This window comes from Dermacentor andersoni, chromosome 10 (assembly GCF_023375885.2).
Source record: "Dermacentor andersoni chromosome 10, qqDerAnde1_hic_scaffold, whole genome shotgun sequence".
Classification (NCBI taxonomy): Eukaryota; Metazoa; Arthropoda; class Arachnida; order Ixodida; family Ixodidae; genus Dermacentor; species Dermacentor andersoni.
This window is the reverse complement of record NC_092823.1, coordinates 624,184-650,000: the sequence shown is the minus strand read 5'-3', so window position 1 is coordinate 650,000 and position 25,817 is coordinate 624,184. Positions and strand designations below refer to the sequence as shown.

General features: G+C 50.3%; 1 protein-coding gene, 1 non-coding gene and 1 pseudogene across 2 annotated transcripts in view; 1 reads left to right on the top strand and 2 right to left on the bottom strand.

Moving 5' to 3' along the window:
• The window catches only part of LOC140213508 (uncharacterized), a 91,748-nt gene extending 71,664 nt beyond the window's left edge, over positions 1-20,084 (bottom strand). The window contains exon 1 of the mRNA XM_072284764.1: positions 19,247-20,084. The gene's annotated coding sequence lies outside the window, so the exon portion shown is untranslated. The remainder of the gene's footprint in view (positions 1-19,246) is intronic.
• LOC126519760 (U2 spliceosomal RNA) lies at positions 3,599-3,774 on the bottom strand (annotated as a pseudogene).
• LOC126519756 (5.8S ribosomal RNA) lies at positions 16,570-16,722 on the top strand. The gene has a single exon (XR_007596660.1). It is a non-coding gene; the product is annotated as a 5.8S ribosomal RNA (ribosomal RNA).
• Positions 20,085-25,817: the final 5,733 nt, after the last annotated feature.

The following is a 25,817-nucleotide window of genomic DNA, read 5'->3' as shown; positions in this document are numbered from 1 at the left end:
TTTTTTTGGGGGGGGGGATTCTCCTTGATCCTCAAGTGAACGGACTGTCCAGTAATGATGCCATTTACAAAAATCCTAAACAACAGAGGCCCGCACCTGCTCAATCAACGCCAACTCAATTTAAGGAAGGGCTGTTCAAAAGCTGATCGAAACCATCCAGTTTGGGAAAACGTATTTTATGCAGTATTTTTTTTATTTCTTTTTTATTGTGAGAGACGTGAAATTCACATCACGAAATGAACGTCCGTTTGTTACCCTTTTTTTTACCGCGGCTGCGAAATCGTGCGTAGTACCAATTTAATGGTGTCCTGGTTGGTCGTTTGTCAGCACTTTGTGTTCTTCAAGAAAATCAACTACAAGTTTATAAATTACGTGCACGAAAATTTCCTGCATGTGCACCAATACCCCACCACCAAAATACTTAAAGAAGAGAGAAAGCGTATGGGGCCTTGAGATTTCGAAAATGCCATGCTCTGAAATTTTCACATCCGCCATTGAGAAGATAATTATTATCCGTCGTAAAAAAAATGAAATCAGATTTGAAATTATCATTGAAAGTGGCCACGTTTTTCGGGGCATGTCTTGATGAAATAATTTCAGTTCAGTTCGTTGGTTCAATTGCATTTGTCGGCTCCTTGAAGCATGTTTGGATTTCATCTTTTCCAGTATTCTCAGTACTCTCATTGTAGTACGAAAGTTTTGAGGTATACATTCCTGAATGATGTTTTTCTTTTCCTCAAAGCTAGCCATAGAACCAGCGCTTTCTATAAAATCATGACAATAAGAATCCAGCATATCGGTTCATCATCGGCGCGATTAAAGTTTGGGAACTGGCGATTTTTAATGCCGTGATCATGAAGGTTAACACCAGATATTCCAGGGGGGACGTAACGCAAGGCGTGATTTTTCAGCATACCAGTCACGATATCTAATCGAATCTAAGATTGAAATGGCGTTCTGAATTCTTTTGGTTCCAGATAGAACAAACAGAAAAAAAAGAAAAAAAAAGAAACGATGTGATTGATTGCTATTCAAATCTGAAGACCGCGTGGAGAAAGTGTTCCGGTTTACATTCGGCAAATCGAAATGAACGGCTAAAATTAATCTATCGTCTGGTTTCATGCGCGAGATCACGAAAAAGGCAGCCATTCTTCTTTACATGGTTTCTCTCTTTTGCTCTGTCATTTGCACACGCAAATTTCTTCGTACGGGAATTTTGTGAAGCGAAGGCGGCTGCAGACCATTTTCTTTGTTTAGTTCATGTTCGTAGGCGCAAATTACAAACCTAACACTTGGAGCAACACTTCCACTACTCTAGAGGGGCATGAACTGTAGACAGTGCACGCTTTCTCATTTATCCAATCGCTCGCAAACACATTGCATTGCTAATCTACAGTGGCAATACAAAGTGACGTTTCACCATGCACGTCGAAGTTCATTACCAGTACCGCGCCAGCGTCGACCGGCCGGCGAAGCGACGAGCTCAGCAGCGCATGCGCAAGGCCCGACACCACCCCAACCGAGCTTCCCTGCTTATCGGAGAGAGCGAGTGCGCGTGAACACGGGCGCGTCTGAGTATCTGGATTAAAAAAAAAAAAAAAGAAAGGGTTTCCGAGATACTGACAAAGACAAGTGGTCGCGGTCGCTCTGAATCTTATCGTATTATAGAAAACGTGGGATGGCGGCGCTTCCTCGAGGGTCAAAAAGTACAATCGTCGAACTAGCCCTCCTGGTGGCAAGTGGAGTACATCCTTCTCTTTGGAACGGTTTGCGATTGACTGCTTGAATGTGCCGACCACGCGTCGCGGGTCGCGTATAGAGCCAACCGTTGGCAAGCACGCGTCTAGCGTAGCAGCAGAACCGATCGGGGTTGCGATAACCCATCGTTGGCAGCGAAAAAGAAAAACACCCGCACGCAGTTTGTAGCAATAACCGTACAAATCAATGTGGTTTTAAATATAGCTTCACTGGTCACCCAAGAAGGGCACCGAAACTTTCTCATGAGGCACACCGCTGTAGTCCACAAAGAACAAAGCACACAAAATAGATATGATACAGCCGCACCGCATTATGTCGTGTTTTCAATATTTCATTACTTTCGTGTGCATTCGCGCTAGGACCACGCAGGCCAGGAGTAAAAGGCAAGAAAAAAAAATGGTACGCAATCCTAAGCTTTGACTTGACTGCTGTGGCCCTCGCATTTATGTTCTTTACCTTAGGCGAACGCAATGCGCGAACTGAACTCGAATTTCCAATAATAGAAATTCCTATTTGGCGATTTGGTTGTATGTTCGGCTAATATTTGCCTTTTTCGCCCGAGCAAGCGCTTCGCTGCACTACTTTTTGCCCCTTCATTGCGGCTTCACTGCTCTGCAGGCCTGTTCAGCGTTAGGCCGAACCTGCAGGCAAAAATCCTGGGCGCCGCCATCTTGTTGAGAGCGGCGCCGGGGACACAATCGCGCCTAGCTCATTGAGTTCTCCCCCCAAAACTGAAAAAAAATTTGACTTATTTAAACGAGAAAGATGCCACGAGTGCCCCAACAAAAAGCTTTAAGGATTACCGAAGGGTAATTGAGGGCGACGCAATGGGCTCTGAAAAGAAGGATGATGGGTGTAGCATCACGGGGGGATCGGAATAGAGCAGATTGGGGGGTGTGAGAACAAACGCTACTTAATGACACCAAAGTTTAAACCAAAATAAAACAAATGGACATGCGCAGGGTACGCAATGTGGGGGGAAGATAACCGATGGTCATTAAGGGTTACAGACTGAATTCCAAGAGAAGGGGAGCGTAGCAGGGGGTGGCAGAAAGTTAGGAGGGCAGATTAGGTTAGGGACTACATGGCGACAATCAGCACGTGACCGGGGTACTTGGAGGATCATGGGAGAGGTCTTTGCCCTGCAGTGGGCGTAGCCAGGATGATGATGATGATGATGTTGATGATGAAAAGGTAGCAACAGGTCTTCGGAACACACAGGTTAGAAAGATGAGGCACCTTTGAACCCTTGAATATATTTCGCCACATTTGGGCATACGACAAGTTTGTTTTCGAGGCGCTCGGTCCCACTGCTGCGAAAATGTGCACACAAAGGCTGCACAGTAGTTGCGAGAAATCGGGCACTCTATTTTTCTCTCATAGGGAATCTTTCTTCCACTTGGGCAGCGGATTTCGGCAGGGCGAGCTTGCGTCGGCGCGGTGGTTTACGGATCCAAGCGATAGTGAACTCCAAAATCCAGTGTTGGCTCTGAGTGGGATTCATATTGATCGCGAACCCCACGGCTAATCCTACCCCCCTCCCCCCAAGTCACTCTTTACAGGAGACAATCGTTCAGAGACATCGGATAAATAGGAATTCTGGTTCTTTCTTTTGCTTTCATTTATTTTTCTCGAAGGCCATAACTATAGATTTGCTGGTGCGGCTGCCCCATTTGCGACGCAACAAGTGCGACGCTACACACAGATGGAGCGACAGTTTAATTACTCTCATGGTCCGCGAACCGGCATTGTTGCGTATAGTATAGGAATGGTGCGTGTCAAGTCAGTGCTCGCTTCGAGCTTGTGCTCTTCATTTTGATTGAATGAAGTCTCACCTGAGTGAGCGGGGACCGATCCCGGAGGTAGTGCAATACCGGGCCCACCTGCGGCGGAGGTGAAGCAGGCTTCAAGCACTCCACCAACTTCCAAAAATAGGTTTAATATCGTGGGACCATATAGAACCCGTATCAGATATTAAGCTGATAACTGGTTTTTATTCATATGTGCCAGTGCGATAAGACGGGTAAGTAACTATAAATTAGCGATTATAGATATAACAGGAAAAAAGAAAAAGACCAGGACTGCAGATCAAAGTCAACAGAGAGTCAATCTAGACATAGAGAGATATAAGTCCGGTTCAATTGATCTTAGCCAAAAGGCCGAGAAGCGATGTCCTTCACTTCATTGTACTACTGCCTTGTGGGCGCCCTGCCGACATTGGTAACCTCAGCAAGAGCGTGGGCAATATTATAAAATTCAGCCTGTCTAAAGACTCAACGCTCCCTATTTCATGGATGAACTCGCGACGCCGCAGTCTTTCGCTGTTAACGAAACGCTGTCGCGTAGAAACGAGACCCGAGTGCAAGCTTGTTTGTAACGCAAAACCAACGAAGGCTACCTCGTAGAAAATGGAACAGGCGAGCGGAAAACACGCGCAAAGGGAATGCTTACTTCCGTCTGAATGCGACCGCTCAAGGTGACCTTCTTTGAGGGCTTCGTTTCAAGCCCGTGCGCAATTGTAATATACTACGCGCATTTCCTTCATTTCTTTTTATTTACCGCAAGGCCCACTCAAAATTTTGATACTTCACATACGCGGGACGCGTATTTGGAATATCCAGAAAGTACAACGCATGGCAACCGCAGCACCACGCTATTGGCTTACGAGCCTGCGGGACGCCGTGATGTCACTCCTAGCAACGGCGTCAAGCGATAACTCTCGTTCCCGGTGCTCTCCTGCTGACTAGACCTGACTAGACTACACCGTGTTCCAGACGCACGCAAGCCGCGTGCGTCTAATTGTCGTACAAAAATCCCTCACGTGACCTGATCATAGGTGCCTAGGGACAGGATCGTTTAGTGATTTTTGAGAAGGCATGATGGTGGCGCCGAGCGACGCCGTGGCGTGTTCGTTCTCGGCGTGATCGTTCTCCGGCTCGCGCGGACCGCGCGTTGTTCAACGTTGCTTATGTGATCATGCTTGCGTTGCTTGTGTGTTGGTGGTGGGTTCTGTGTTACTTGGCGGAAAGCCGCGAGTAGTGGTGGTGCGGCAGTGCGACTTTCGCCTCGGTGAGCTCTGGCAGTACAGAATCTGCGTTGTGTGACCCGTGCTTCCTTGACAATTGAAATGTCAAACTGGCCTAGCGCCTCGGCAGCGAAGTTCTACGAACCGCGATGTGGCGTCGCCGTGTCCGACTTTGCTTAACGGACATCGAGGGATGTGCTGCTCGCTACAAGTCATGTCAATGCGACTGCGTCGACCGCCCATGCACTGTTCAGCGCTGAATGTGTGTTAGGTGTGCGGTGCAGCCGTGCAGCGGGGAGTGGTGGAGGAGCAGAGTGGCTTAGGGGTCTCCATTTGCACGTTCACAGATATGTGCTCCCGTTTTGGTCTCATTAGCGGCTGTCGCGGGATTGTGGTGTGCTCCTTGCCTAGTATGAAGTTTACGATGCTAACACACTTCACGTTTTTCCGTGCTATATGTCCTTTGCATGACGACCGAGTTGAAAACAAGGCATATGTCTGTGGTGTTTGCATTTGTGTGTAGTAAATTACATCCTATTGTGGAAGTTCTGGTAGTCTTATTACGCAAGGAGTACGAACGTAAACATATAAACATATTTCTGTGTGTCTGAAATTTTGAATTTCCCATAATAGCCTTTACGACTGATAAGCGGGCTACACAACCTGTGTGAATCACCTACCTTTTGTTGCTACCCTCTTCCATGTGGTAGACTGATGCATGGTGCGCGTTTATTTCTGTACTGTTGTAAAAACCATTTGTTTATTCACCCAATACAAATGTACTGCTTCTTCGCCGCAGTACATTTTAGTTACGCGCTGAAGGATACTAAAAGTGGGAGGGGACCGCTATCACCCAGCACAGTATGTCCACTCAGGCGACCTAAGAGGTGGCGGTTCGCGAGTGTATAGTTAAAGAACTCTTTTTATGTCCAGTGACAGTGGCCCCTTTCCACTTTTAGTATGCTTCACCGCAGTACATAGGTGTATTGCGAAAAAGGTAATTCTAAAAAGCTCAGTTATGCAACGTTTCTTTCGTAGCTTGCTACACCGCAATACAGGGGTGCAGCATCGTGCAGTAAAACATATTAAGAGTGGAAAGGGCACATTGGTTTACTCATTATTTTCAATTGGGATATAATTTTCAAGTGCATCTGTGCCCTTGGTAAGCTTTATTGACAATTCTTTGTACATTACAAATTCATATTGCCGGGAAGCTTACTAAGGCACATTTTCCATTTTGTAATGCATAATTCACCTTCAATGCAGCAGCACAATGCGGATTCATGCCTATGCTTCTGGCTGGACTGCACATGCTCTTTGAGAATTGATTCGTTGTTCATAAGTGCACTGGTACTTACTCTAAACTGGAGGGCTGAAGTTCATACGAAAGCACAATTTTTATTAAGGGGACAAGATGTTGCCAAGGTTGTTGTAGCACAGTTTTTGTTCTTCCAGGTACCTTTTCTACTAGAAGCTTCCATTGCAGTGTTTCGAGCCTCTTTGAGCCAGCAGATAGTGTATATAAAAATCGTACACCGATTGCGAACATCACCTATGCTCTCTGCAGTAAGCTGCGCACAGGATAAGTTCATGCCTATCTATAGAAAAAAATGTAGCATGACCAGACAAAATAAAAGGGGGTGGGCTGCAGCAATACTAAGTGTTAAATGGTGCCTTATCCTTTCCGTTGAGTTTTCTGTTTAGTGCTTTTTATTATGGATAATCCACAGTAACCATTAGAGTGCCGAACGTGAGCTTGTTGGTCTCAGATCTCATGGTTGTTACTAACAAAACAGTGTGATAAACAAACAAGGGCTTGGAGGCATCCAGTCACCTTGCTTATCTCATGGTGTTGCTTCATGAGCACCGTGCGCCTCCAGACCAACTAGGAAGGGAAATTTGTTGCAATCACATCAGAACTGTATTGCAACCAAACGAACAGTGCTCTCAATGACAACTTGTGGACAGTAGAATGCTTGCACCCAGCATAGTCTAAGAAGGAAGCATTCAGGATGTGCAAGTGGGCCTTTTGAAGCTGGCATCATTGCTGAAGGGGCTTTGCCTGCTGCCCTCTTTATGAATACACAAAGATGATTTCCTCTTTGAGAGGGATTGTTTCAGATGTCGTTACATGGCAACAATGCTGGGTGTATAGTAGCAGAGAAGTTTGTCTTTGCCCACTGTCAATAATATGTTCCTTTTCCAGTGCCCCTGTCGAAGTGCCTACTTTTTGGACACAAAGTGCTCTCCATGCATGCGTGCATTTTTAGCTTGTAAAGATGTCTATTACCCTTTGCCTCAAGCTGGTCCTTGTTGATGTCACCCAAGAAGGCGTTGCAGAGTATGGCGATGCCGACTTACAAATCAGTGTTGCTGCCAGTGAAACCAGATTAATCGAGCTGCCGTTTATTTCTGTCCACTCCATCTTCATCCAGTTCCAATGAGCAAAACAGAAGGCATATGTAGTTGGTCATGCATAGCCTGCGCACTAAGACGTGTTGGCGTGCCTGGGAACCTTAGCAGTGTCTATATGCAAAAACATTCTGATGTGTTGATGACTTCCTTCTCTTTATCACACTTTGCCTGATCAAGCCAGCAACTTGGTCAATTAGATGTTCAACAGGCTTCCCATTAGTTTTCCCAGCGTCTCCTTTACCAGGGTGCTGCACATAGATATCTGATTTCTTGACCTTGCACTGCACTTAAACCATAGCCACACCTGCTGAACCTATAGTATGCGATCAGAAAAGTGCTATACATCACGTTGCTCCAAACTCATAACATGTGCTACAAGGCCTTGAGGAACACCCTCATTAATTTCCGCCCTCATCATACTGTATGAAGCTTCGCATGACAAGTGCGACAATTAACATCTGCTGGTTTTTCAGTGCTATTCCTGTCCAGCTTGCTGAAAGCTATCCCAAGTGTTTCAAAAGCAGGACTGCTGCCGGACAAGAAGTGCATAAAGCAAGGGTAGCTATAACCATATATGTTACACAAGATGAAGAAGGCCACTGAGTGTACAGGCGGTTTAATTCTTATCCAACAAGCTTGGTTCTCGCTTTGCAAGTGAGTAAACCCAACTTGCCCCAAAGACATGGCCTGTGACAAACTATGTGCCAGATGCTGTGTCCCCTGCAAAGCCGAAGATGTGTACAACATCCTGACACCCGCAGTGGCTTCTACACTGGGCAAACAGGCTACAATAAGAACGACCGCCTCTACTAATATGCTAATAACATGAAAACGTGCAGAAATTTGGCTATTCATTGGACCCAACTGCAGGTGCAAGCCACTCTTCCACCAGATGTGTGTTGTTCACAGGAAATGGAGCTATACAAATGCAGACAAAAACAATGATGTTTGAAAGTAGAAGAGTTGAACTATATCTTGCACAAACAGTGCTACTTTCAGCGCTGGTACCTTGTAGCTACAATTCATGGCTGTCCCACCATGCAAAGACACTATTCTTGAATTATTAACTTCTATTTATATTTATGGTGGGTGTATATTGCAAGTACATTGTGTGCAATATGGTTAAATGATGTCAACTATGATAGCCATTCCTAATCTGAGATGCAACAAAAGAACTAATATAGGCAACAAATTGTAATTCAAGAAGACAACCCGTGCACAGGATAAGTGACAGACTTCCTTTTATTGAACAAAAGTCACATGTGTCACACGTCATCAGCAGTGGGTAACAAACTTGCAAGCTTGGGTGACAGCGGCAAAACTTAGCAAAATGCTACACTCATACTCAAATGTAAAACGGCCTATGACACAAAAAACAACATTATATTGTACTGAATGAAAGGGCAAGACTCCATCCAAGAACACATTATGGCACCACATAAATGACATGGTGTGAAAGATATTAACACGCCCTCCCCATAAAAAAAGAAACACTGAAAACATGCCTTAAAAGGCAATGTCCAGCGTCTGAAAGCAAGAAAAAACAACCCAAAAAAGGTTTCGCTAAGTCTTTCAATGATTAAAATTGTCAAACTGTCTTGTCACTTCTTAATGGATCTGCATTGTGTACTAGGGTGTTCTGATAAAGCAGTTTCAGCAAGTCTATTGGAAAGCAGTGTTCCCAGTCTGAGTCCAATATTTCGAATTTAAAGAGGGTCAGGCTGCCTTTCAAAGATGTACATCTTAGTTTATAAAACAGAAAAACGCAAGCAAAATTGCTGTGCTTTAGAAATTCACTTAAAGCAGTGTTCTCAAATTAAGGTATTAGCTTGCACAATGCCATTATAACAGCTTTCCACCTCTTAAAATTTTTTTATCCCAGTGGTAAGAAGATGGGAATTTCCTTTTGAACAGAACTTTTTAAACTATATCTAACAGGAAAACCAAATACATCATAAAAGTGGCATTTCGCATCTGCAATAACTTCAATGTACTTGAAATTCAGCATATTGGGACATGGAGGAAGCCATAAAAATGCAATAACGGCCCGAGAGAGTTCTCTGCAATTAGGTGAAGAAATTGGCACATACCTGCAACATTTATTGATATCTAGAGTGAACTTCAACATCCAACACAATATAGGCTCTTTCGGGACTGTTTATAACGTATTGTGCCAGCGCACATACGTTAAAACACTATTCAGTGCTTTCACGCCGTGTCGATGTATGCCGAATTGCATTAACAGGATGTGAGCAGCACCGTAATCGCAAGGGCGTTTTGTTTCCTCTTGAGGGCATCGCGCTGCGTATCATTAGTAGTAGTGGTGGAATACGACTCCATCTCACAGGTTCCGATCTTGTCGACATGGGTTTCGCCCAGTGATCCTCGCAGCGCAAACTGTCGCACCGGCGTAGATCCCGATTCCTATCAATTGGGAGGGCGGAGAGGGCGCTGCGATGGATGGGACGGAAAGTCGAGTCACCCTCGGCTCGCGACCGCGCCAGCCACGGAGGAAGGAAACTAAGGAGAGGCCCTGACGTCACTCTTTGTGAAGCAAAAGTGAAGCCGGAATTTGGCGTTGCTCATGGAGATGCTCCGCCTTTTGGGCCACCCTCCTCTCTTGTTTACATCTTTCTCGAAACCACGCCGCGCTGCGCGTGGTGTCGCGCGCGCTCGCGCAACATCTGGCAGAGCACGGTGCAGGTAACACAGCGCAACAAGACACGGTAACTAACGTAAACCCGCCCACTCAGCGCCTTTGCCGCGGCCCGAAACCTACCAGAGCAACACGTGTGAGCGCTCAAAACCATAACAGCGCCGCCATTGTGGCCCAAAAGGCGTGGCCATACAACAGAAAAAATAAAAAAGCAGCAAAAAAATGAGAACCTACTACGTCATTTCCGCCACACTTTTCTCCTAGCGCGCGGAGGGGGTAGGGCCTCTCCTTAGTTTCCTTCCTCCGTGGCGCCAGCACACAGTTACGCCAGTTTCACGTAGCCGCGTCTGCGTGCCAGCCACGACAAAACGTTGGCCACGGCGTTGGCCACGACCCACAACAAGCTACGCGAAACCGCTGGTGCTGAGAGTACGTTGTTAGGCATGACGCCACGGTGCGTCCCCGCAGCCGGCAGCCAATAGCGTGGCGCTGCGGTTGCCATGCGTTGTCCCTTCTGGATGTTCCAAATACGCGGCCGGCGTGGATCGCAACGTGTCGAATCGACCGGTAGAATTAGCTAGCATGCCCCATGTACGAAGACGAGCAACATAGAAGTGAATGAAAAAATAAATATAGAAAACGCTGCACACTCCTTCCAACCGGAAACATAGAGGGGAGAAAGATCGCCATCTGAAACACAGGCATTGTAAAAAAAAAGTGCTACCTCAACATCTTTACCATTACCGTGTGTGTGTGTGTGTGTATGTATATATGCATGTATATATGTGTGTGTGTGTGTACATATATATATAGATATATATATATATATATATACACGCACACATGCTAGCATAGCTTAAACGCAGCTGGAAAGCTCCGCCTTCTACAAGAACCACCCCCTTTCGCAAACCACTTTGAAACATTTAAATGAGAAACACGAGTACAGCGAGGTCGTTCGAAACTGGCGCGAAAACGCAGTGGCGCCATGTGTGTACGGGACTAGGAAAACCTGCTGACTTTGCCATACAGAAAGAAAGGTAGATGGCGCGAGCTCACACTCCATTGCATACTAAGAACGAGAGCATGAGAATAGCCCCTTCAGTCACGGCGTACACGTTTGTGGACGCAACTTTATTTTTGTCATTAGTGTGCAGTGATTGCAAGGAATAGACAAGGAACATTAAGCTTTTAGTAAATTGAACATTCTGCATTCTTCAAGTACAGCCATTTCACTTCTGAGTGAAATGTGTCGCTTCATATGTCCGCTTTGGTGAAGGCACTACCTTGTTTGAAGGGACGTTTGAAGTGGGGCGTTTCGGTAGTAATTTAGAAATATATTTTTTACCCCTTATTGCAATGCTTGTACCCAATAATTAACCTGTGCATGTCATTCGAGCGGCTGATTCAATATTTTCAATGAAGAAACGTAGCATGACTGGCTGTACAATAAATGAATATTTAATTACTACGTAATTATGATGGGTCTGTATAGAATTCAGAGAGTCATTCTCATCCCCCCTTAACTTGCTTTCTATAGAGTATCCAGCACCTTGGCATACAATTATGCAAATTTAAAACATTTATCGACAGTCAATGGTAATTCGTAGCTGAAGGGGATAATGGCAGAAACGTCTTGGGAAGAGAGAAAAAAAAACACGCAAAGGTTGTTGGCTTGTGCAAGCACTCTATGTTACAGCGACTAAATAGCATAGCATCTTCTACAGGAGCAGCTACAAAAAGAAGAACATGAAAGAGGGAGAGACACAGGCGTGTTTCTTTGGAATGCAGAGCATGCAGCACACACTATAAAGTGCCAAAGAGACGGGGAAAGCAGATGGCGCGAAGGTGTATGTCCTCAAAGCTTGAAAGCAATTTCTAAATTACAACATGTGCCGAAGTCCACCTACTTTACAACATGTGCCGAAGTCCACCTACTCTCATCAGGTTGCTCCCGCCTCCAGTTGAATTTAAAGTAAAATTACAGTCGCCTCAAAGGCAGAGAGAGAGAGAGAAAATAAGTACACTTGCTTCGCGCAGCTGCAGCCGTTCAAATTTTACAGCAAGAGCACTCCCTAAAGCACAAAGTCCGCTGCCGCCTGGGCGCAATGCGCTCGCTTCAGTAAATTGCTGTGCTGGCCTCGGCAACCAAGCAGTGTCGTGTGGCAGACTGCTGCATTGTAGCACACCGGAAACCGTGCAGACGTCAGCGATCGCCTCGACATCGCTGCGAGCGTGTGCCACGTGTGCCGGGGCGGTGCGAGCGCGACGCTTTGACGCAACTTTTGCGTACAAGCCGCCGCACGGCCACGACGGAATCGCTGACATCCCGCACGCAGCTGCATTGTGTCGCGCCGGCATTCGTTGAAACACCACGCAGACGTCGGCGTCGGCCCCGACGTGGTTGCGAGCGCTGGAAGAGACAAAGTCCGAAACCACGTGTGCCGGGGCGGTGGGAGCGCGACGCCTTTGACCTAACTTTTGCGTACAAGCCGCCGCACGGACACGACGGAGCCGGTGTCACCCTGCAGAGGGCTGCACTATAGCGCGCCGGGAACCGGGAAAGAACCGCGCAGACGTCGTCGTTGGACGCGACGTTGCCGCGAGCACGCGAAGAGACAAAGTCCGAAACGACGTCAGCCGGGGCGTCGAGCACGCCGCCTGCACTGTTCGCACTCGTGCTCGGAAATGGCAAAGGGACCACTCTAGGGTGCCTCGAATCGATCGGCCGGGGCCCCCCCCGTAAGGCGACAGAAAGGCGATTGTTCAGGAAACCGTACTGGCCATTGGTGAGAAATTGCCGTTCGCGCATTCGGTGGACGCGCTGCGCTTTCACGACTTCGGCATTGTGCTGCCGACGTAAGCTTTCAATCTTGCTCGCGGCGTTACGAGGCGGCACGATTTTCGCCAAACGCTCGTCGAAAGTGGCACGAGTACGACCCCACGGAGGTCTGGGTACTTATCGCTGCTATTATATGGGGGCCCCAGGGAGCAGTCGCCCCCAAAGCGACCTGGGTGTTTGATATGCGGCGGGCTTCGTGCCCGTCAAGCGTGTCCCCGGTATCGCTCCCATGGATCCCACAGCTGACGTCTGCAGCCTCATCCGCTTGATGCGTTAGGGGCTGGTTGTCGGACGACGCTTTTTCCACGATATTGAAGTGTGTTCCGCATCGTCTTCGGACGAGTCAATACGAAAGCGCCGAAGGCGTGGGCGTGACCCGTCGCCTAGCGGCTTTGTCGTCTCGGCTACGTTGGAAGTGTCGGTCGGTCCACCAGTGCTGCGGGCTCGAGAGAAACCACAAGCCACGATCGAGTCGACACAACCGGTCTATCGAGAATGTTGCGTGCTTCTTGCCACGTGGCGATACCCGGCCCTGCGGGGAGGGCGCCGTAGCGAGCTCGAACGCCGTCGTCTCGGACTGTGCAAAGTGCTACCCTTTGCGAGAACGAAGCGTGTTGGGGCGCCTGAAGGTGGCCTCGCCATCGCAAAAACGGCGTCCGGCCTGCTTGAAAGGCTGGACGCGCAGTTGAACGATTACCTGGTTGATCCTGCCAGTAATCATATGCTTGTCTCAAAGATTAAGCCATGCATGTCTAAGTACATGCCGAAATAAGGCGAAACCGCGAATGGCTCATTAAATCAGTTATGGTTCCTTAGATCGTTTCTTCCTACTTGGATAACTGTGGCAATTCTAGAGCTAATACATGCAGCGAGCCTGAAGCCCTTTGGACGACGGGTGCTTTTATTAGACCAAGATCGATCGGGTTTCGGCCCGTATTGTGTGGTGACTCTGGGTAACGTTGTGCTGATCGCATGGCCACGAGCCGGCGACGTTTCTTTCAAGTGTCTGCCTTATCAACTTTCGATGGTAGGTTACTTGCTTACCATGGTTGTTACGGGTAACGGAGAATCAGGGTTCGATTCCGGAGAGGGAGCCTGAGAAACGGCTACCACATCCAAGGAAGGCAGCAGGCGCCCAAATTACCACTCCCGGCACCTGGAGGTAGTGACGAAAAATAACACTATGGGACGCTTTTGAGGCCCCGTAAATGAAACAAGTAAACTCTAAATCCTTTAACGAGGATCAATTGCAGGGCAAGTCTGGTGCCAGCAGCCGCGGTAATTCCAGCTCCAATAGCGTATACTAAAGCTGCTGCGGTTAAAAAGCTCGTAGTTGGATCTCAGTTCCAGACGAGTAATGCATCTACCCGATGCGACGGCTCGGACTGAACATCATGCCGGTCCTTTCTTGGTGCACTTCATTGTGACGAACTACTGCGAAATCATTTGCCAAGAATGTTTTCTTTTATCAAGAACGAAAGTCAGAGGTTCGAAGGCGATCAGATACCGCCCTAGTTCTGAACATAAACGATGCCAACCAGCGATCCGCCTGAGTTACTCAAATGACTCGGCGGGCAGCTTCCGGGAAACGAAAGTGTTTGGGTTCCGGGGGAAGTATGGTTGCAAAGCTGAAACTTAAAGGAATTGATGGAAGGGCACCACCAGGAGTGAAGCCTGCGGCTTAATTTGACTCAACACGGGAAAACTTACCCGGCCCGGACACTGGGAGGATTGACAGATTGAGAGCTCTTTCTTGATTCGGTGGATGGTGGTGCATGGCCGTTATTAGTTGGTGGAGCGATTTGTCTGGTTAATTCCGATAACGAACAAGACTCTAGCCTATTAAATAGGTGCGGGGTTCCCAGCACCTTACAACCTTCTTAGAGGGACAAGCGGCTCCTAGCCGCACGAAACAGAGCAATAACAGGTCTGTGATGCCCTTACATGTCCGGGGCCGCACGCGCGCTACACTGAAGGAAGCAGCGTGTCTTTATCCCTGTCTGAAAATACTGGGTAACCCGTGGAACTTCTTTCGTGATAGGGATAGGGGCTTGCAATTGTTCCCCTTGAACGAGGAATTCCCAGTAAGCGCGAGTCATAAGCTCGCGTTGATTACGTCCCTGCCCTTTGTACACACCGCCCGTCGCTACTACCGATTGAATGACTTAGTGAGGTCTTCGGACCGATGTCCGGCGCGGCCTTTCGGTTGCGCCGGTCTGTTGGAAAGATGACCAAACTTGATCGTTTAGAGGAAGTAAAAGACCTAACAAGGTTTCCGTAGGTGAACCTGCGGAAGGATCATTACCGGATTGTGAAGGGTGACCAGCGCCATTGTTTCTACCCCGTGTGGGTGCAGCAGCTCGCTGCGCCCGACGCTTTCCGCCGCTGGCCCCGCTTGGACGCAGGGACGGCTATACCCGAACATGCCAGGGATTGCCTGAATTTTGAGGGTCGCCCCGTGCCAAATTTGTTGCGCCCAGTGGACGCCGGCTGCAACCTTGGACGGTTGGCTTGGCCGCGCCCGCGGGTAGAAACGGCGTAACGCACACTGGGTGGGCTTTCTGTCCGCTTCGGCGCTCTTGCGCGGAATAGGAGTAAGACGACCCGACCTGCTGCTTTGCCCAGTACGAGGGGAACGGCGAAGCGTGCGGTCGGTCAAGGAACTGACGGTCGAGAGCTAATGCCGCTGCCGCTTAGTACACACGGAACCGTGGCGCGAGCGCTCTCCCGTCCTCCGCGGGAAACGCTGCCGAGTCTGAAAAGGCTGGCGGTTGCCGGTCGCTTCCTGCGGCGAGCATGGAGTAACGACCCGACTTTGTTGCCGCCCAAGTACTAAAGGAACGGTGTGGCGCTCGGTCGGTCATGGAACTGTCGGTATGAGGGTGCGGCTGCCAAGTACGGAAGGAACCGTGGCCTAAAGCGCTCTCCCGTCCTCCGCGGCAAATGCCACCGAGTCCGAAAGGGCCGGAGGCTGCCGGTCGGCTCCTGCTCGTGACGCGCGAGGTGTCGAGATCGCGGTTTAATGCGACGACGTCTGCAGGCTATTCGCCCGCCGCCGAGGGAAAGGCGGCGTTGCTGCGAAGTACCGAAGGAAACGCGGCTTTGCTACGTCGGAAGCGTTCTGCGGTTAGCGGACTTGTGCGCTTTGGGAAGGCGCCGCACGTCGAAAGAGGAAGTACGGACAGACGAGGGACTGTAGTCCCCGATTTGAACACACTTGCGGCCAGGCCCTTGCTGGCTTCGTCTTCCGCCTCAAGTAGACTTGTTGTGGCTCCGGCGCAGGGGCCGTCCTTGGCACTGGCCGAGTGGTTTTGGAGAGCTGCGCGAGTACGCGCGCCGGGCTCTTGTCTTTCGTCTCAAGTCGGCTGTTGGATCAGCAGCGGTTATCGTGCGGCGATCTGCCGATGCGAAAGTGTGTGTGTCTTTGAGGCCCTTCAAGGAACCTACTGCTGACTTAAGCGAAGCACGTCGATGGGGGTGAAACCCTGCCCGTGGCCGTGTAGCCGTTAAAGTCTCCACAGTGGCTTAGCCCCACACATGGCTCTGTCGCTTTTTGCAATTTCTCGTGGAGCGATGTGAACGTGCACACGAGACACACGGGTCCGGTGGATGGTTGGCAGGTAAAACCGGCTTCGAGTGCGCGCAAACGGCGTAGGTTACCTCGAGGGCAAGCGAGGAAGGCGTGGGCGCAAAACACACGCGCGAGTAGCAGGAGTGGAGTGCCATTAGGCTTTCAGCTGCTGAGACGCGGCCGCAGAAAGAGCGAGAAGGGAAGGAGCGCACGCCGAAAGGCGCTCTTCGAAAACACACACAGGAAGACGCCACGTGCCTAAAACACCGGTTGTACTGTACTGAATTGAACAAACTATTTTTCACTACTCTGAGCGGTGGATCACTCGGTTCTCGAGTCGATGAAGAACGCAGCCAGCTGCGAGACTTGGTGTGAATTGCAGGACACACTGAGCACTGATTCTTTGAACGCACATTGCGGCCTTGGGTCTTCCCTTGGCTTCGTCTGTCTGAGGGTCGGATCACATATCAAGAGAGCCTTCGGCGCACAGGGAACGTGCGTCCGTCGACTCGTTTTGACCGCGTCGGCATCATGGACAGTACGTTGAGCGCTAAAGCCACGCGCCAGCGGCCTCACGAGAGGGAGACGGTGGCAAACCGTTGTGCCAATTCTTCGAAAAGACGGAAACGAGGCATTACTACTGCAGCGTGACGAGTGCGCGCCTCTAGCAAGACCGCCGCAGGATGGAGTCGGATACCTGCAGGGAAAGAGCGGTCCAAGCACGAGGCGCGAACGTCTGTTGCCATGTAGCGCGCACGTTTGCGAGAGAGTCGGAATCGCGCGCTTTCGTCCACGGAAAACGTGGGAATGAAACGCCGGCCGATTCCCGCGCCGTGCGCAAAGCCAGCGCGATCGCAATTTGCGTTGTTTCCCTTCGGAGTAGGTCGAGCTCCAGAGCTGGTCGCTCGTTCACGTTACCGCAGCTGTGTGGGCGCCCTTCCGGGCTTCGTCGTAGGAATGGGAATCGGCAGATTCTTGCGAGGAGCGCGGAGGAGAAGGGTGGCCCCCGAAAGCGGTTCGACGCGACAGCGCCGTCTGCGAGCGAGAAGAGTCACGGCACGGCGGAGAATTGCCGCGAAACGGAAAATGTCTCCTTCGAGAGCGTGGGTGCCCCGTTGGCGGAGCTGAAGCGTTCCGTCGTAGTCCGCCGTCGGTCCAAGTGCTTCGCAGTCTCTGTCCCCTAAAGACTGGGCCACTCCAGTTGGGGCAGGGGCGACGCTACACGAGACGATGCCTCCCGCCAGGTTTTAGTCGCCCCTGCGGTGCCCGCTGAAGCGGCGCGCTGCTAAGGCGATCTTTGCCTCGGTGGTGTTTGGGCTTCAGACACGGTCGCTTACCACGCAACTGCTCGTGCGCCGCACGCGCGCAGGCGGTTGACCGCCTGCCAGCCTCGTCTATAAGTAGCTCCGTGTTGGGCGAAGGACGTGGTAGGGCGTCGTACTCGGTTGGCGCTGGGTTTTCGAACGTGTCGAGTCCTTTTCGGCATACCGCTCGTATGACGCACGCGCGCAGGCGTTGTGCCGCCTGCCAGCCTCGTCCGTAAGGACGTGGCAGGGCGTCGTACTCGGTCGTGCTGGAATGGGCGAAAGCGATGTATCCGTTGTCGACCTCAGATCAGGCGAGACAACCCGCTGAATTTAAGCATATCACTAAGCGGAGCAAAAGAAACCAACAGGGATTCCCCGAGTATCTGCGAGCGAAACGGGACCGAGCCCAGCACCGAATCCCCCGTCCTTGCAGGCGGTCGGGAAATGTGGTGTATGGGAGGCGACGTTCTCGGGTGTTTGCGACGGTGCAAGTCCTCTTGACAGGGGCTTGTCCCAGAGTGGGTGCCAGGCCCGTCTCCGCCGTTGCGCGCCCGGGATGAAGCCTCCCGTGAGTCGGGTTGCTTGAGAGTGCAGCCCTAAGTGGGTGGTAAACTCCATCTAAGGCTAAATACGACCGAGAGACCGATAGTTCACAAGTACCGTGAGGGAATGTTGAAAAGAACTTTGAAGAGAGAGCTCAAGAGTACGTGAGACCGCTTAGAGTAAAACGGGTGGGCCCTCGAAGCTCGAAAGCGGTGGGATTCAGTCTCCGGAAGACTGCGGAGCCGGTGGCGTCGGGTAAACGGCCCCCTTCGGGGGGCTGTTCCGGCTGCTGGCACGCAGACGCGGTCTCCAGGGTGCGCATTTCCCACCGCCGGTAGAACGCCGCGACGGACGCGGGTCAATGGGAAAAGTACGACTTTCAGTCCGGCTATGGAGGTGACCTGCCCGTCCCTTCGGGGACGGCTCGCGGGAGTTATACGTCGCCGTGCACGAGAAGTTCGTCACCCCGTCCAGGCCCCATGGGCTTCTCCCGGCTGTCGGGAGGCCCGAACGATGACGCCCTCCGGAAACGGAGCGGAGAACCCGCTGGGCAAGCTTGTCATCTCCTGTCGTCCGGGTTGGTCCCGTGGCGGCGGGTTGGACGGCGAGAAGCCGCTGCGAGCGGGGCGATTCTCCCACGGAGGCGCTATGTGGTTTGCGGCGAGTAGGTCGGTAACCCACCCGACCCGTCTTGATACACGGACCAAGGAGTCTAACATGTGCGCGAGTCAATGGGTCTCTCGAAACCCAATGACGCAATGAAACGTGAAGGCCCCTTGCGGGCAGCGCTGCGATCCCGGACCGCACAGGGGCCCGAAAAAGGGAGCAGCAACGGCCCGTCCCAGGCGCTCACTCGTCGCCGGGGCGGAGCGAGAGCGCACACGTTGGCACCCGAAAGATGGTGAACTATGCCCGGGCAGGGCGAGGCGAGAGGAAACTCTGGTGGAGGTCCGAAGCGATTCTGACGTGCAAATCGATCGTCCGATCTGGGTATAGGGGCGAAAGACTAATCGAACCATCTAGTAGCTGGTTCCCTCCGAAGTTTCCCTCAGGATAGCTGGCGCTCGATGGGAGAGCAGTCACACCTGGTAAAGCGAATGATTAGAGGCATTGGGGTAGAAACGTACTCAACCTATTCTGAAACTTTCAATGGGTGTACGGGAGGCCTTCTGGGTTGAGGCCTCCCGCTGCGATGAGAGTGCCAAGTGGGCCACTTTTGGTAAGCAGAACTGGCGCTGTGGGATGAACCAAACGCCGGGGTAAGGCGCCCGAGTCGGGACGCTCATGAGAACCAATGAAGGGTGTTGGTTGCTTAAGACAGCAGGACGGTGGCCATGGAAGTCGGAATCCGCTAAGGAGTGTGTAACAACTCACCTGCCGAAGCAACTAGCCCCGAAAATGGATGGCGCTCGAGCGTCGCGCCTATCCCCGGCCGTCGCCGGCAGAAAAGCACGAAATGTGGGTGTGCTAAGCCGCGACGAGGAGGAGGGCCGCAGCGGTGGGCGTTGAAGGTGTCGGGCGTGTGCGCGCCTGGAGCCGCCGCTGGTGCAGATCTTGGTGGTTGTAGCAAATACTCAAGTGAGAACCTTGAGGACTGAAGTGGAGAAGGGTTCCATGTGAACAGCAGTTGAACATGGGTCAGTCGGTCCTTAGGGAAAGGAGAAATCCTTTCAGCAGCGGGCGCGTTTGTGCAGCTCAGTCTGTGAATCGGAGACGCCCCGCTGCAACCAAAAGGGAATCGGGTTAACAGTCCCGAACCCGGCTACGGAGATCGGTCCTTCGGGACCCAGTGCCGCAACGCAAACCAGCTCGGAGACGCCGATGGGAGCCCCGGGAACAGTTTTCTTTTCTTTGTAAGGAGATCGAATCCCTGGAATGGGTTCACCCCGAGATAGGGACGGTGGCTCCGTAGAGCAGTGCGGCTCTTGCGCTGTCCGGTGCGCTCCTGTCGGCCGAGTGAGGGAGTGTGGTTTTCGTGCCGGAGCGTACCCACATCCGCAGCAGGTCTCCAAGGTAAACAGCCTCTAGTCCATAGACCAATGTAGGTAAGGGAAGTCGGCAAAACGGATCCGTAACCTTGTGAAAAGGATTGGCTCTGAAGCTGAGCCGGTCGGAATGGGGTCCAGAAGCAGGAACGGCACTGCACCGGGACTGGGCGAGGCTCGGCGCCGTAAAACGCGGTGCGGCCGAGCCCGGACCAGCGTCGGGACCTTCCTGTGGAAAGCCACAGCTGTGCATTTTCCGTGGGCTTCGCGCCTGAGGTTCTTGCTTCGGCCGGCAGAAAACAGCCAACTCAGAACTGGCACGGACCGGGGGAATCGGACTGTGTAATTAATAGCGTGCTCGATCACTCGCACCGGTGCGCACCGGGGCGCTTTGGTGCGCACTTTCATCCTCGATCAACCGCACCGGTGCGCACCGACAATCGTCGATCACCGGAAGCGCACCCTGTTTGAGCGGTTTTCCGTCGCCCCGTCCCGCACCGAGAAAATCGGCGGTGCGCCGGGGTGCAATCCCAGCAAGCACTGCTGGACGTGCCGACGCGCGCGCGCACTGCCGACTGCAGAACCGCGGACGCTCTGGCCCGATAGCTGCGCAAGCTGTGGTTGCAACGAAGGTGACGGAGTTAGCTAGTGGAGATGTCGGCAATGAGAAAGGAAGCGCTCCTAGTTGCTGCAATCGATGAGCTTTTTTCAAGTTCGTCTGACAGCGAAGACGACATGCTGATCGACCTCGTCCAAAAACAATGTGGTGAAGAGCGGCCGAAAGTGGACAGGTTCGTTGAACAGGTCGTCAGGAACGGGTCGTCAGGATTAATTATAAAATCCATTGGTGTTTGCTTGCAACCAGGTATGTCGGAGCACGCAGTTTGACAAGGTTCGATCGCTCGCCGCAGATGCTTAGCACCTGCAAACAATAAAATGTGCGCGCGCGCGTGTTCGCGCACGTTTTTCGCGCCAGGGGCAAAGTAGCGCTGCAGGCAAGCACCCTGCACAGAGTGCAGTTTTGTCCTCGATGTTGACTCTCCGCAGTGCGCCACCACGGCGGTGCAAAGCGCACCATTCTGGTTTCGGGGCAACTCCGGGGCAAGGTGATCGAGGACGCTATAAAACAAAGCATTGCGAGGACCGTTGACGGTGCTGACGCAACGTGATTTTTGCCCAGTGCTCTGAATGTCAACGTGAAGAAATTCAAGAAAGCGCGGGTAAACGGCGGGTGTAACTATGACTCTCTTGTGTTATTATGCTTCAGAAACGACTGCCGCTGGTCGTGTGCAATGCACGAACCATCTTCATACCAAAAGTCCCCGGCGCCTCCACCGCAGTATTACATCGGCCCATTACCGTATCACATGTGCTAACCCGAGTACTTCACAAGATATATGCAACGCGGCTCATGAATGAAGTCGAGCTGGATATTCGGCAGCGGGCGTTTATACTGGCCGATGGGTGCGCGGAAAATGTCCTACTCCTGAAAACAATAATCGATGAAGCCAGACACAAGCTACGGCCCCTAGCTATGGCTTCAATCGATGTGGCAAAATCCTTCGACAGGGTAGCCTATACCGCTATAGTGAACGGCCTTAAGAGGAAGCTTTAGCTCGAGTGCTCCTATCTAAATACATGTAAAAGGAGAATTCGTTTTTCTCGGCAACCACTGCACCAAATTTGACGAGGTTTGTTGCATTTGATAGACAAACTCAAAATCTAGTGACTGTTGGTTTCGAATTTTTGAGTTAGGTCATAAATTTGTTATTAAAAATGGGCAAAAATCGAAAATTTTCAAAAAACGAAACTATCAAGTTTACAACTCTGTAACTCAACCACTAAAAATGATAATGCAATTCTGTGAATTGCATCTAATAGTACATCTAAAGCGGACAAAATTGATATGTTACACATGAATATAAAAAAATTTTAATCATAGGGAAATACAACTTTGGAAAACCGTTGTAACCAACGTGACAAATTCACGTAAGATGTAAAATGACATATTGAATTTGTCCGCTTTGAATGGTCTAATGGATGCCGTTTACAGAACCGCGATATCAGTTCTTGATGCAGAGCTATGAATTTGTAAACTTCGTGCTTCTATATTTTTCAAACGGTCAAATACTTTAAAATCGTTTTAAGAAAATTCGAGCCCTAAATCGAAATTGCGCTTCCAACAGTCACTAGAATTTAAATTTCTCTTTCAAATGCAACAAATTTCATCAAAATTGGTCCGGGGGTTATCTCACAAAAACGTTTTTGCGTTTTACATGTATTTGAATAGGCCGCGTCGGAGTTGGGCCCGAGCTAAAACTTCCTCTTAAGAGGAAGGGCGTGGTAGACGACTTTTGCAAGTATATAAACGACATTTACTGCCTAGCTACAACCATCCTTTGCCAAGATGGGGCAACACTGTTAGTCCACCCAACTCGAGGAGTTCGTCAGGGGGACCCATTGTCCCCGCTGTTATTCAATCTTGTTTTGGGCGAGTTCCTTCAGACACAGGAACCTGAACTCTGCTTCCACAGTGGAGGACTGTCGGTCACATCTATGGCTTTTGTCGATGACATCGTTTTGACAGCAAGTACTACGACTGGCCTGCAACGCCAAATGGACTGTCTAGACGAGTACCTGAGGCATAGAGGACTCGAAGCTAACGCCGCAAAGTCCCGTACGCTGACCATCTTGCCAAGCGGAAAAGAAAAGAAGTTGAAAATCATCACTGATTGTACCTACACTATAGGCGGAAATCAAATCGAACCTATCGGTTGTACAACCCAATGGAAGTACTTAGGAATCAGATTCATGGCGACGGGAACAACTTACGACAACGTCCGGCAGGACCTGAAAATGTGTCTGCATCGGCTATCCAAGGCACCACTACAGCCCCAACAAAGGCTAGTTGCCCTGCGTCAGTATGTTGTTCCGCGGCTACTCCACCGCTTGGTACTTGGGCCAGTGACGGCCAAGCTATTGCTAGGCCTTGATAGGACAATTCGATCCTCGATGAGACAGTGGTTGGCGTTGCCAGTCGATGTAACTCTGGGCTTCTTCTACGCCCCGATCTCCGAAGGTGGACTTGGGATTATGAACTTAAGAACGTCAATTCCCGGGATGAGAGTAAGAATATATGAAAAACTTCTCCACTCCTCGTACCACCCATGTGTGGTGGCAGCCACAACAGACACTATGCTGGATGCCACAAGGCAGGCAAGACAGCTCTTCACTTATAGGGATGCCAGTATACGGAACTCAGAAGATTCCCTGAAATTTTGGAAAGGCCAACTGCACAGAAGTTTTGATGGAATGCCATTAAAGGACTGTGCTAATGCCAAAGGAGCAACAGCCTGGCTGGGGGAAGGCACGACCTTCCTCAAGAGAAGAGAGTACATCGATTTAGTAAAGTTCCATATAGCGGCAATCCCAAATCTTACAAGCCTAAAAAGAGGGAGAAATGTTCCCATCCTATGCAGAGCCGATTGTGCGACAGCTGAATCCTTGGGGCACATCTTGCAACGATGCCACCGAACTCGTCATCCCCGAATCCAAAGGCATGACGGTATCGCAAAGTACCTAGCCAAACGGCTCAAAGAGAAAGGTTGGCAAGTCCAACTTGAGCCCCACTATCGAACGACAATGGGCACAAGGATTCCGGATTTGGTCATCAAAAGGGACGGCCAGACGGTGATCCTTGATGCCCAGGTAGTGGGGACTCGAATTCCTCTCAATGAAGCCCACGAAAATAAAAAGAAAAAATACCAATTTCCAGAACTCCTAGCCCTCGTGGATCCTACCTCGCACGCAGTAGTTTCTTCAGTGACCTTGTCTTACCGAGGAACATGGTCAAGACAATCGGTAAACACCCTGACAGATATTGGGCTTGGTCGTGAAGACTTTAAAATCATCACAATTAGACGCCTGCAGGGGGGGTTACGGGCTTTCCGCGTGCACCAGCGTATGACGTCAACACACGTTGGCTGAAGGCTGGTGCGAACTTCCTTGTCTCGTCGCTATGCTGCGTATGCAGCACCCTGGGAGCTGAAGGTTTCGCTACCAGTACATAGGTCCCTCTGCCTTCTCAGAGTGATAAGTTTTAGGTCTCTTATCCTCAATTAGCATTACATGTCGATTGAATAAAGATAACTAAATTTGTTAATTTCATGTCCCCGTTTAAGAAAAAACCTTTTGAGGAGCCATGCCGCATTACGACTGGCCGTGATGAAATTGAAAAAGTCGACTCAGTGCTCTACTTAGGGGTAACCCTTGATTCCGCTCTGAACTGGAAGCCTCATATCGATAGGCTGTGTGGTAAGGTCTCTTCCGCATGCTTCGTACTCACAGAGGCGCGGAGTAATTTCAGTTTCGAAACGTTGAGAACCTTGTATTTCTGTCTCGTTCATTCTCACTTAGCCTACTGTATTGAAGCCTGGGGATTTACATACAAAACATACTTGGAGCCTGTAGTACGGCTTCAGAAGAGGGCTTTGCGGATAATCAACTACGCTAGCTTTACTACACCGTCAAGTAATCTTTTTCTTGCGAACAAAGTCATGTCATTATCGCACCTGCGAGATTACCGCGTTGCATTATTAGTGTGCTCGATCACGAGATGCAACACGCCATTTCCTGCCACTATCTTCAATGAATCGACAATTAACAGTCGCTCAGCCTCCCTCGAGAAATTTCTTGTGCCGATATGTCACAACCAGTACGGCCAGCGACGCATACATTATATAGGTGTCAAAATATGGAACTCGCTTCCTGCAAATATTAAGCAGTCAGCATATTTCAATACTAATGTAAAAGAAATCTTTCTTTCCGATCTAAACTGATTAGTCTTTAACGAAATGTATAATGATGTCAACAACTGGATACAGCGTTGCTGTTACGCTTCTTTGTTGTTTATACGTACGTATGTGTTTATGGATGTATTGTAACGTAAGTGTCAATGCCGATGTACCCTTGTTTTTACTCGACACACCGTGCATCAAATGCATATATGGCATATCGGTGTGCATTCTTGCTGCATTGAGTGGATGATAGTTGCATGTTGCCGTTCTGCTGACGGCTGGAGTCGCGGCTGTTCGGCCGGTTCTTTTTGTATGGCCGTTTCATGTGTTCTTGTCGCGGGCATGTATGTGTGCGAGCTGCCGTGGGGGGGAGGCCATGGCGATGCGTGCTGCCTCACTGGTGGTGTGGGGCTCCTGTCGTGGGTGACAGCGCCTTGCTTTATTGGTATTTATTTGGTTGCATTTCCTTCTTTCTTTTTTCTGTTTTGTTTGTTTTATCCAAAACAAATGATTCTGTCTGAATCGTTTACTTTTTCTTTTTATAACTGCATGGATCCATAACTAGCCTATGGGTAAGGATCCAGACGTTTTCGCATACCATTCTTGATTATCTGAATAAAATTTCTGTTGTTGTAAAAAAATGGCTGTGGCTTAGCTAAGGTTAAGCCTAGGATGCGAAGCATACTAGCCTTTATTTTAGTTGTTGAACCACTGTTTAGCCTGGTGAACTGCTGTTGCTTGGCTATATTTGGTTCGGCTAGACGAAGAAACAACTCATGCGTTACTCTGCTTCGGCTTCAAGAGTGGAACGCGACAGCGTTCCCGTCGACCCGCCAAGGGTTGTATGACAATGGGCTACGGCGCAGCGACTACGCGCCCCGCATTGGACGCGGTGAGCGTCGAGCAACGCAGCGTTCGGCGC